Raw genomic sequence first — 13,043 nt, 5'->3', positions numbered from 1 at the left:
CCTGATTGTCTCCAAATCCATTATCCATACAGCAAAAATAACAAAATGTTACTGTGAGCCTTGTTGCTTCTTTTTTGTAAACTCCAGGGGTGGCATATTATGAAATGTGACTATACCTATAAATGCATAGACAAATGAAAATATGTGTATGTTGAATTAGCACGTGGTCAATAGAAAGTGCTGCCTGTGAAGGTTTGAAATAGAGGTCTTTGCCTACCCTGTTCACAATCTGTATGACTTGATAAATGGCTTTATATTCAATAGTTTATAAATAAAAGGGAACACTCATCTGAAATTTAACATTTGGAGACATAACCAATGTCTGTCTAATTTAATGTCCAATTTAGAGACAGGTTAAAAAATGCCCGCAGACAGTATAAAAGACCAGGCTTAGGGAGGGCTTAGAAAGTGCTCTAAAGTGATCCCTGTCTTTGGAAATATTTCACAACAGTCATTTGGAGTGCAGCAGTCTGATCTGCAATAGAATGGAGCCAAACCTCAGAAAGCCAAAAGGCACCTGCTCTAGGGAAGTCCCTACGTTAGGGATGCTTTGTTCATGTGTAACATCCTTATACTAGGTGGTATTGAGTGATTAGTGCCTCCACCTTAATCTATACTATGCTTAGGTTAAATACTTCAGCTATAAGTACCAGGGGTGATTCAGGAAACCCCTTCTTATAGTTCCCTGGTAATATTTTTAATCTGACAGATACAACCAAAAATGTTATATTTTTGATTATAGCAATGGAAAGTATTGATCACACAACAACAGTGGTGATTATAATACAGAACATCTCAGGAATTAATACATTCAATGTATACCTAACTCAACATGTAATCTATATAATTTAACTAATCTGGATCATAGCAAGTGAAGTGAATAACATTGATTACCTTGTTACAATGGCACCTGTCAAGGAGTGGGATATATTAGGCAGCAAGTGAGTAGTCCTTCAAGTCACATCAACTTGGAAGCAGGAAAATGGGGCAAGTGTAAGGATCTCGATGACTTTGACAAGGGCCAAATTGTGATGGCTAGATGACTGTGTCAGAGCTTCTCCAAAACAGCAGATCTTGTGGGGTGTCTCAAAGTATGCAGTGGTTAGTGACTACCAAAAGTGGTCCAAGGAAGGACAACCGGAGAATTGGCGACAGGGTTGTTGATGCCCAAAGCTCATTTAATGCATGTGGGGAGTGAACTCTAGCCTGTCTGATCTAATCCCACAGAAGAGCTACTGTAGCACAAACCGCTGAAAAGCTATTACTGGTTGTGAGTTGGGTGTGGTCAAGAAAAAATTTGCCTGTGTGGAAAGCTAAAGCATCTGTTTTTGCTTATGCAAACAAAGCAAACGGTTTAAAAAAAATGCTGGTCATTGTAGTGCTACACCCTGATTATTCACTGAGCTGTGAGTTGTGGTTCACAGAAGTCTGATATTTTACCTGCGTGGGAGGCTAAAGTACCTGTTTGTTTCGTTAATTGCCTGTGGAAAGTGCTGGATTTGTAAGATCAAGTATATGTAAAAGGCTGCAATAGAAATCGAGTAATTGCTGCCAGCATCAATTTTCTTTACTTTAGCCAGGATGGGCAAGAGAGAATAAAATGTCATAAAGAAAGTTAGCAAACAGGTGTGTCTGAAATTGATTCTTAGCAGAGTGAGCTGGAAAAATGATATGGCAGTTTGCAGAGTGGAAATGAAGTTGGAAAATCTCATGCTTTCTGCGCAAGCATGGTGTTACCTGGGTCAGATTATGTGGTCAGGGAAGAGTATGATTGTTTGTCAAGTTCACAATCTTCTATGAAAGTTTTCTCCACAGCACGGAGAAAACTTTTACTGAAGAAATCTCCTGAGTCCTTGAGAAATTAATTGAGTGTTGTTTTCTCTAACCGGTTTGTTTTTGACGTGTCGTGTCAGTCCTTTCCAAATAGCAACTTTATGGAGGCTACCACAAAGTCTTGTATGGGCTAATGCATGTGCCTGCTGTCTGTCAGAAAAAAAAGATTAGGTTGACAGGAGGAAGGAGAATCGAACAAAAACATTCTGTTCATGAGTTCTAGAAGTTTGTCAACAGCTGCTAGACGTAACATTATAACAGGCCATATGTACTACTGGAGTATTTTGTCTGATGGACCCCAGCCAAACCAGTCCACGTCCAGCTCAGGCCTACCTGGCTAGATCCAAACCATTACGCAAGTGGCCCGAGCTACCGCTCCGGTTATCTGCACGGAAGGAGGCCTCAAAGTCCTCGCAAGCCACCTTGACACCTACAGTTGAGCCTAAGTTAAATTTACCAGACCATTTTTCTAGTGACAGAGCCCTGTTTCGCAACTTTAAGGAGAGCTGCAAGCTCTATTTTTGTTTGAGACACCGATCCTCTGGCTTTGAGAGTCGCCTTGGAGAAGGGAGATGGCAACACAGACTGTTGTTCAATCTTGGGCTTTCAGTCTTGCTTAGACTAGTTCTACTCTGCAGTCTGTAGATATCTTCTTAAATGTCCTGGGACTGTTTCATGACTCCTGAGTTGATGGCCTCGGCTGAATCGCCTCTAAGAGCCCTGAGACAAGGTCGGCGGGCCGCCGAAGAGTATGGTGCCGAGCTTAGGCGTTGGTCCACAGATAGTGAGTGGAATGACCCTGCACTCCATAGTTAATTTTTTATTTAGCGCTGCGGAATTATTGGCGCTATATAAATAAATGGTGATGATAATAATCGAGTGAGGGATGATGGGAGACAATAGGACTAACTGGAAGAAAAAGGGGATGGCAGGCAAAGAGTAGAGGTGATGGATAGAATGGTTAGGAGGTTGTAGGATAAGCTAGCTTGAAAAAGTGAGTTTTGAGTGAGCACTTGAAGGACTGAAGGTTGGGGGAAAGTCGAATGAGATAAGGCCGGGAGTTCCAGAGAATGGTGCAGCACGGCAGAAGTCCTGGAGGCAAGCATGGGAGGAAGTAATTAGTGGTAAATTGAGATGAAGGTCAGAGGCAGAGCAGAGTGACAAGGTCAGAGATGTATGGGGGAGAAGTGTTGATAAGGGCTTTGTAAGTCAGGGTACAGAGTTTGAACTGAATTCTCAAATGGATAGGGAGCCAATAATGGGATTTACGCAGAGCAGTAGCAGAAGAGGTGTAACGAGAGGAAGATGAGCCAATACAAAATGAGCATTCTGTATTGATTGAAGGTCAGAAATGTGAGAGTCGGGAAGGCCAGTGAGAAGGAGTTTGCAATAGTCGAGACGAGAAATGAGTGAATAGACCAGGATTTTGGTTGCTTCCAGAGAGAGGAAGGGATGTTTGTGATGTCACAGAGGAGGAAGTGGCAGGATTTGGTGAGGGACTGGATATGGGAGATAAAGCAGAGGGCTAAGTGAAGGGCTACTCCAAGGCAACAGGTTTCGGTGGCTGGAGAGAGAGTGGCGATGTCAACGAAAAGGGAAATATTGGAAAGGATCGCAACATTGGCAGGAGGAAAGATAATGAGCTCAGATTTGGAGTTGTTTACTTTCAGGAAGCGCGGTGACATCCAGGTAGTTACAGTGGGTAGACAGCTAGATACCTGGGTTAGAAAGGTGGCAGAGAGATCAGGGGAGGAAAGATAGATTTGTGTGTCATCAACATAAAGGTGGTATACGAGGCCAAATGATTGCATGAGTTCACTGAGTTGGTGTAGAGAGAGCAGAGGGCCAAGGACAGTCTTGTATTATTATTATTATTTTTTATTTATAGGGCGCCACAATGTATCCGTAGCGCTGTACAAGGACAAACAATGGCACAGTACAAGGTGAAACAGCACAGTACAAGTAACAGTAAGCACTATAACTCTGGGGGCTCAGGCACTGCATGAAAGAGAGGGAGGGAGGGGAAAAGTGAGTACAGGCAGGTAACTATGGCCCAAGAGGGTGGGCACGGATGACAGGTTGAGAGTCACTGAGGAGAGCAGAGAGAAGCGAGAGGAGACAGAGGGCAGAGGGACTGAGAGGAGGTGAGCTGAGTAGCTGGAGAGCGCAGTTAAAAGTGATGGAAACAGAAGGTAGGAGAGCCCTGCTCAAAGGAGCGAACAATCTAAAGGGAGGGGAAGACAGACAGACACATGGATGAGACGGAGAGACGGGAGGAAGGGGAAGAAGTGAAGAAGGGGTGAGAAGAGAGGTAGCCGACCGGTGGGAGTTTAGGCATGAGACTGGAAGGCTTTAAGGAAAAGGTGGGTTTTTAATGTTCGTTTGAAAGAGGACAGATTAGGGGAAGTTCTGATGGAGCAGGGGAGCGGCGCGGGAGGACTCAAATAGAAAGGGGAAGAGGGGGAGGGGAGAGAGTCAGAAGCAGAGATGCTAAAAATGCAGCCAGGGAGGTAAGAGGCAAACTAGGAGAGAGCTGTTTCACGAAGACCTAGGGAGTGAAGGGTGGTGAGGAGAAGAGAATGATCAATGGTGTTAAAAGCAACAGAGAGGTCGAGGAGTACGAGAAGGGAGAAGTGATCTTTGAACTTAGCTGAGAATAAGTCATTTGTTACTTTAGTAAGAGCTGTTTCAGTTGAGTGAAGGGGGCGGAAGCCAGAGAGTCAAGAAAAGAGAGGGAAGAGAGTCATTCAAGCGATTGTAGACAAGTTGTTCAAGGATTTTAGAAGCAAAGGGAAGCAGAGGTATGGTGCAATGGTTGGAGAGAAGATGGGTCAAGGGAAGGTTTCTTGAGAATAGGGTAGATGAGGGCATGCTTGAAGGCTTAGGGGAAGATACAAGTGGAGAGAGGTGAACAAGGTGACAATAGGGAGTGGGAGAAAGGGAACTTGGAGGGAAGAGGACAGGTTGTAGAAGTAGAGGAGGAGAGAAGAGAGCGGATCTCCGACAAAGTTACAGGAGGGTAGGAGGCAAGGTGAGTGATAGCAAGGTAGGAGGAGGCAAGTCTGACAAGAACAGATATTGTGGATAGAGTCAATTTTGGCTTTGTAGTAGGTGGCCAAGTCAAAAGTGTTGATGAAGGAGGTGAGGGAGGATACAGTAGAGAATTAAGTCAACATCACTTTTTTGCTAAACTCGAGATATGCGAGTTTGAGATCACCTAAGTTACATTCCTGGAGTATATCATCTCCCTTAAAGGGTTCACTATGGATCCCAGCAAGGTCTAAGCAATCCAGGATTGGGAGCTCTCTACAAACTTAAAAGCCATCTAGAGATTCTTGAACTTTGCAAATTACTATAGGAGGTTCATTTGTTCCTTTTCTGTTCTGGTGGCACCCATCACAGCCCTTATCTTGAAAGGGTCAGACAGTCAATTGATCTCCCTCAGCTTTGGCATCCTTCGTGGCTTTAAAAGACGTCTTCATCTCCGCTCCTCAGACACCCGAATCCAGAACTATCCATTTGTAATTTAGGTGAATGCTTCAGATGTAGAGACAGGTGCTATCCTTTCCAAAAAAAAGATCCTCCAGACCAGAGACTGCACCCCGTGCATATCTTTCCTGGAAGTTCACTCCCGCAGAAGCAAACTATGATGTAGGAAACTTTTGTTTCTGGACCAAGCTTGAACTCTGATTGCTCTGACTTTTGACATTGTTACTGGATATCCTTGCTCACTACCCTGACCCTTTGACGTGTACCTGATTTACCAGCTTGCTATGGACCCCTGACTGCTTCTAACCATCCTCTCCTGTTTTTGGTTACCACCTCCTACCAACTGTGGTATTGCATATAAACTTCTACTACACTAGAGTTAAGACCTGGAGGCATCCAAGAACCTGCGAGTGCAACAAGCTCTACGGCAAAGGCAGCTGCTATACCCAAAGACTTCTGTTCGCCAGTTCTAGAAGTTTGTCAATAGCTGCTAGCCGTAACACAGGCGGTAGCTTTTACTCCAAGTCAAAGGGAGAAAGAAGGTGGAAGGGGTGAAATGAAGCAAGAGCTTAGTGAAGCGGGCTCAAGATGTGGGAGGAAAGGTTCTGTCCTTCTCTGAATAGCCATGGGGCCCATGGCCCTTAAAGCAGTCTCATCTGTCATAAAGTTGGTATGTGTATGCAACGTACCAGATGGAGGGTCGATCCGCTTCCAGTCTGAAGCGACAGCTGATTTCGCTGCAGCTAGTATGTGCAAAACCAATTTTGTGGAATATCTAGATTTTTTTTCTGGTGGGGAACATCAATGGGGCTTTAGGGATTGGAGCATCCATCATAGAATTTTTATTTTTTTTGGCTCTTGTTCCAGAGCAAAGAAATCTTGGGGTAAGCCCACCGTATGTGGAAGGAAGTACCCCTGTGGCCAACCTGTGGGGAAACATTTTGTTAAGCTTGTTGGGGCTGTAGTACAAATGATAGTACACTTTCTATGATGTTTCTTTGATCAGTGCAGATAAAACGGTATGGGATATTCTCTCTGATCTTTTGCCAGGTTTCCTCCTTATGCTGGGGACCGAGGTCCGACTCCCACTAAATAAACAGAGACCAGCTCCCTAGCCACCAGCCAGCTTTTCTAGCATCAGTCACACTGAACAGCGAAACAAACAGGTTTTTATGCCCGAGACTTCTCCCACAGCTCTAATTTGTTGGGCAGATGACACTCCCACAATCTCTTTAAAAAGGAACTCAGGAAGTTTATACTATTATTTTGTCAGAAATATATCCTCCACCAGTTTGTCTTTAACCTACGTGTACTGTTGACAAATGTGTAACACTGTTTGCATCCTTTCTTTGCAGATTGCCAGCTAAATATTTCCCTTTGTTACACTATATGTTGTATATATTTAGAAGTAAATGTAATTTAATATTTTAGCCAAGTACATGGGTAATGCATATTAATTCTGCCATGTCATCATTTTTTTTATATATATATTTTTTAAAAATACAATCTATTTTTAGTGCTGTTTTTTCTCTCTAATTTAATTAGGATATTACCTGGGAATTCTATTGGCTGGAATTGTCCTTAAAATTATCTGTCAAACTATAATGCAAACATAATCATTGGGCTTGATTCATTAAGGAAAGTTAAGTAAAAAATTGAGTAACTAGTCTCCTGGACAAAACCATGTTACAATGCAAGGGGTGCAAATTAGTTTTTTATTTTGCACGTTAAATACTGGCTGTTTTTTCATGTAGCACACATACTTGATAGCTTATTTGTACACTGAAATTTAAAGTTGATATTTGTGTGCTACATGAGAAAACAGACAGTATTTAACTTATGTGCAAAATAGAAATCTAATTTGCACCCCTTGCCTTGGTTTGTCCAGGGGACGTACTCAATTTTTTACTTAACTGTCCTTAATGAATCAAGCCCATTATCTGTATTCAATCTAAAGTCTCATAAAGCTCAGTTATTTTGTTTTTAGATACTAGATTTGTGAGGAGACGAATCGTAAAATTAGTCTACATGATATTATAGTTCTTTGTAGATTATAATAGAAGGCACTGTATTTTATTAAATGTCCACAAGATGGCAGGAGAGGACTTGGTGACTAATTTTAAACTCACTATGTGATGTTGAATACGTTTGTGTCAAAAAGACAAAAGTATTCTAGGAGTGATACTTTTATTGGCTAACCCTGTTTTATAAGTAGTTGGGTCAAAATAACGTAATAAGTATTTAGGTCAGGACAGAAATACTTGGTTTGTTTGCAAAACTAAACACAAAAATCCGGGGGAAAGAATATTTTTATGTATTTTTTTTCAATTATATTTCTGTCAAAGAATAATTTATAGCTAATAATAAAAGGAATAAGATCAAACAAAATAAAACAGCATGTACAAAATCATCACACTGTGCCCCTTCATCCTCACTCTCTGCCTCTTTCTGTGTACCTTCACCATCACACTCTGTGCCCCTTTCTGTGTACCTTCACCATCACACTCTGTGCCCCATTAAACGTTCACCATGTGCCTTTTATATATGGACCTCTGTGCCCCAAGGAGAATCAGCTCTCTTGTTTTGCTCTGCCCCTTTAGCCTATGTTTAATTTCTTACCTTTTACTTTCTTCTGTTCTGTCTTATTCCGTTGTTCCACTGCACTGCTCTTCACTGAAAATGTCGGGCCTGATGATGTCACGCCCGACGTGCCGTGCAACAGAGCAGGGAGGAGCTGGCGACCAAGCGTGGGGAGGGTGGCAGGCAGAGGGGAGCACTTGGCGCCTCCCCACCTTGCCTACCACACTCGCTGCCGGCCCGTGGCACCCCTGTGACCTCCCGCGGCGCACAGTTTGGGGACCGCTGGACTAACCAAAAGAAATGTTTATATTTGCTAGCTCTCTGAGCACAGAGGCCCCTTCATCAGGCAAGTATACAAATGAATACATGGTGATGATGAATGACTGAGAAAAAGGCACAACATTTAAGAGATGTTACATCAAGCAATTTGTACGGGGGGGGGGGGGATACATCAAAAAGATAAACTAAAGTAATAAAATGGATGTGGGGTGTGAAGTGTGTACATGTAGTTGTTCATAAATCCTGGTGTTTTTCTGACCCACTGCTTCGACACACTTCACACCCCAAAGAAAAATGACTCCAGGGGGTAAATGTATCATACCCTGGTTTTGTCAACTCCCGTGAGTTGACAGCTTAAATTTAAAGCGGCGCTGCCTTGTAAAGGGAAACTTCCCTTTACAAGGCAGCGCTGCTTTAAATTTAAGCTGTCAACTCACGGGAGTTGACAAAACCGGGGTATGATACATTTACCCCCAGATCTCTGAACTCTTAGGACTTTCACCCTCCCATCCCTAAGGAAAACCTCCATGTTATTACTTCAGCTTATCTTTATGATGTATTCTTCTCCCCACCCCCCCGTACAAATAAATAGCCAATAAAGGTATCGCTCCTATAATACTTTTGTCTTTTTGATACGAAAGTATTCAACATCACATAGATTTTTCTGTCTGACACGGTACTGCAATAAAAAAAAAATAAAGATATTTTGCTACACAAACTCACTGTAAAATGGCATCAGAATTCAACAAATCCAATACAATTCTTAAAAAAGTAAGTAACTCAAAACTTTTAATAATCATTTACAAATGGCTAAAGTATAACACTGCAACACAAGTGCTTTTGTGACATGACGTATAAGTGTGCACCAGCCACTAGCAGGAGTTAGAGAGATTAAGGGTGTCCTGGTAAAGTGCAAATTAGGCACATATGTACACTTACTTTTGAGTTGAACTGCATAAAAAGGATTGCAAATGTTTAGAATGGAATTACTTTAAAAGGTTTGAGAGGGTACATTCACAGCATTCCCTGCTCTGGAGACCTGTTCTCATGCCTATAATTATAATGGGACGCAGTTTCACCTGCTAGTTGCACTTCTGCTGGAAAGCGCATTTGAAGGCACACATTGACCCAAGTAATGATAAGCTTCAAACCTAATAGCTACATGTTTAATAGAGCAGGATAAAGAAGATACAGCTTAAACATGCACCATTTTAAGATAAAAATGAAATGCTGAATCAATGGCTGGCCCTGAGGGGTAGTAGGTCGCATTTTTAATGTTTGCACCCAGCACAATCTCCACAACATCCTCCAAATCATAAAAATAGATGCAAAATTATTTAACAGTGATGTGAGAGTACACCTTGTGCTTGGCAGACAAGTAGGTACACTTGCACATATAAAGTATGTGCTGCAGGTTTGCAGTTTGTAAAAGACCATGACTGTTTCAGTATAGGAGAACAATAATAAAATAGGTGAGGGTATCATCCATAGATTCTGACATCCTGTTACGTTGCAGAAGTAAGGAAAAGAAGAAATAAGTAAGTCTACAGGAGTTAAACCGTGTATTAAGCCTCATTATCACTACAAGAATAATATATTGTATTGGTAAAAATGCAAAACATTTTCCTATATTTATTTTTATTTTATTTTTTTTCCATACATTTATTATGACAATAAAAATCCTTCTGATGCCAGTTCATTTTTCTACCAATGTGAGGGTGTAATTCATTAAATGTTGTTGCAGTTGACTAAATTAATGTTTTAGCCTTTCGTTGCTTGAATTTATACAAAGAATTACAGCCTGAAAGCTGCCAAAATGCAAGTCCTTATATAATATTATTATTGCCATTTATTTATATAGCGCCACAAATTCCACAGCGCTGTACAGAGAACTCGGTCACATCCGTCCCTGCCCCATTGGGACCAACAGTCTAATTTCCCTAACACAGACACACAGACTAGGCACTTTATAGAGTGAAAATAGCTGTGCGCCCCTCCACATAGCAAGGAACACCCTATAATACAGCCTTTAATTAAACTCCTTTATCTCATTGCAATAAAAGTGCTCCACATAATGATACCTTGTTATTGCACTGCTCCACAAAACTAGGTGTATTGGTGCCTCTTTAGTAGCTCACTCTGTCAATTTCTCCGCTCAGTGTATATAAACATCTGCTTCTATACAAATACAAATGCTACTATTGTGCTCTACAAACTAGTGCTCTGTGGCAGAAATCTATGTGCGCTTGCTGAAATGGCAAACTTTGAGGTGGATGAATGTCATTGTAAGTGTGGCAGATATATTTATAGGTAACTTCCTAAATATTTTGGTGTTACACCCATAACATTAGCCTAACTTAGTTCAATAAAGAAACTGCAGAAGAACAGGACAGTTGGTGAAGGAAGGAAGCAGGAAACAACTATCATTTCCCATCCAATTATGGATTATACATTATATAACATGGAAGCACAAGGCAGAGATTTGGGTTGATCAGTAAGCCTGGCTGCAGTGTTAGAGGTAGGGGACAAAGACTTATTGTGCAGTTTTCCCTGTACATTGCAGGGACAATGAGCTGAATTAATATTCATGAGAATGCATGAGTATGACTTTATTGAAGTAATAGGGGAAGGAGGTCTTAACACTATGGGGCATATTCAATTGTCGAAAACTCCAAAAATCTCGCGGCGTGTGCACTATTACTGTTATTACAGTAATAGTGCATGTAAATACAGTTATTACAATAGTTTTCTAGCTGGATTTCAGCTCACTGAGCTGCGAGCTAAAATCATCATCATTATTTATATAGCGCCACTGATTCTGTAGCGCTGCCCCATTGGAGCTTATAGTCTAAATTCTCTCACCCTCTCTCTCCCTCTCTCTCTCTTCCTCTCCCCCCCCCCCCCCCCCGTAATAACGGTAATAGTTTTAACGCCGCAGGATATTCAATTCTTGGCGAAAACACTGAAAATCTCGCGGTCCGCGCACGATTACCGTTATTACGGAAAAGACGTTAATACGCTAATTTTCTCGCTGGATTTCAGCTCCCCGTATTAACGGTAATAGTTTTTCCGCGGCACGGAAAAAAAAAGAATTGAATATGCCCCTATATGTCAAAACTTTATAGGTTTTAATAATAATTCCCAAATATTTAGTTTAATCTGGTTCCCAGTTGAAATTTAGCTCTAAAAAAATTCTTAGTATAAGGCAGTGGTACCCAAACGTTTGCAGTTCGCGGCACCCTTCGAGTCTCCAAATTTTTTCAAGGCACCCCTCCAAAATAATTACTGAGCAGTCCTGTTTTAGAAGTAGTTGGGTCAAAAAATTGTAATAAGTATTTAGGTCACGACAGAAATACTGATTTAGTTGTATGCAAAAATGCCCCTCTGCAACCAGGCACACTGCCCTCTCTCACGTTGCCCCCTCTGCCCCCCTCCTGTGCCCTCTGTCCTCCTCCTCTGCTCTCTGTCCCCATCCTCTACTCTCTGTCTCCCTCCTCTGCTCTCTGCCCTCTTCCTGTGCCCTCTGTCCTCTTCCTGTGCCCTCTGTCCCCCTCTGCCCTCCTCCTCTGCCCTCTTCCTCTGCCCCCCTCCTCTGCCCTCTGTCCCCCTCCTCTGCCACGATCCCTCTCACTCTGCCCTGCGCCAGCCATAGAAAAAAGAAGGAACACAGAAACTAACCAATCCGCGCGGCGCCCGAACCCAGCAGCCTCCTCTCTCCCGCAGCTGTCACTGACGTCGATATTCAGTGACAGCTGCGGGAGAGAGGAGGCTGCTGGGTCCCGGCGCCCGGCAGATTGGTAAGTTTCTGTGTTCCTTTTTTTTTTTTTTATGGCTAGCCCGCGGCACCCCAGTGACAGCGCCGCGGCACCCCTGGGAGCCACGGCGCACACTTTGGGAACTGCCGGTATAAGGTGAAACCAAAATGAATTTCTGCATTATCATTATAGATCTTTAAATTAGAATGAAGGGTCACATTGTTGTATCTCACTAAATTATTAAGCAATGTTGTCAGGGATTTAGTGATAGAAGATATTGTCAGCATAAAGCACAATTTTATGTGTTCGGTAGTCAATCGAGATTCTAGAGATATAAGAATTTTGTTGAATTCTGGCTTTCATGTGCTCGATAAGAAGGGCAAAGATGAGAAAGAGGCATGCTTATCTAGTAGCATTTGTTATAGCAAAACTAGATGATGCAAAACCATTCAATAACAGAAGAGGAAGGTCCTCATCACGAAGAGTCAAGAATTGTGATCAAACAGTTTTTGATCTGCAGTGGACTGATATAGATAAAGTTCATCGGTCTTCAATTCCAGGGCATCCATTCTATTAACGTAGGTCATTAATTTCACAACCAAAGTTGTTGGCAACTTGCTGAATCTAAGTCTCAAAAGTGATCTTGTTATTTTGTAAAAGGTTAGTAGTAGTTTAACGCTACATTCCTGGGGGTAAATGTAGATGCGATTGTTCGGCAGGTTTGAAAAGTGGAGATGTTGCTTATAGCAAACACTCAGATTCTAGCTGTCATTTATTTAGTACATTCTACAAAATGATAGCTAGAATCTGAGTGGTTGCTATAGACAACAATCTCCACTTTTCAAACCCACCAGAAACTCTCAGCTGGATATATTTACCCCTTGGAGTTGGTTCTCATCTGATAGAGGGTCTGGGCTTGAATAGCAGCGAGTACTTTGAGGTGTACTCTGGAGTTGGAAACTTTTTCTCAAAAACTATCATGTCAGGAGTTTCCTATTTATGTTTTGCTTCTCATGGACATAGTAATAAAGGCAGTCTACTAATGAAAAATACATTTGTGCAACTGCCTGCCCTATTGTGATCTAAGCTATGATAAACATTACGTAG

The sequence above is a fragment of the Mixophyes fleayi genome, chromosome 1, assembly GCF_038048845.1.
Source record: "Mixophyes fleayi isolate aMixFle1 chromosome 1, aMixFle1.hap1, whole genome shotgun sequence".
In the NCBI taxonomy this organism is placed as follows: domain Eukaryota; kingdom Metazoa; phylum Chordata; class Amphibia; order Anura; family Limnodynastidae; genus Mixophyes; species Mixophyes fleayi.
The sequence above is the reverse complement of the archived record's forward strand: the minus strand, read 5'-3'. Positions refer to the sequence as shown.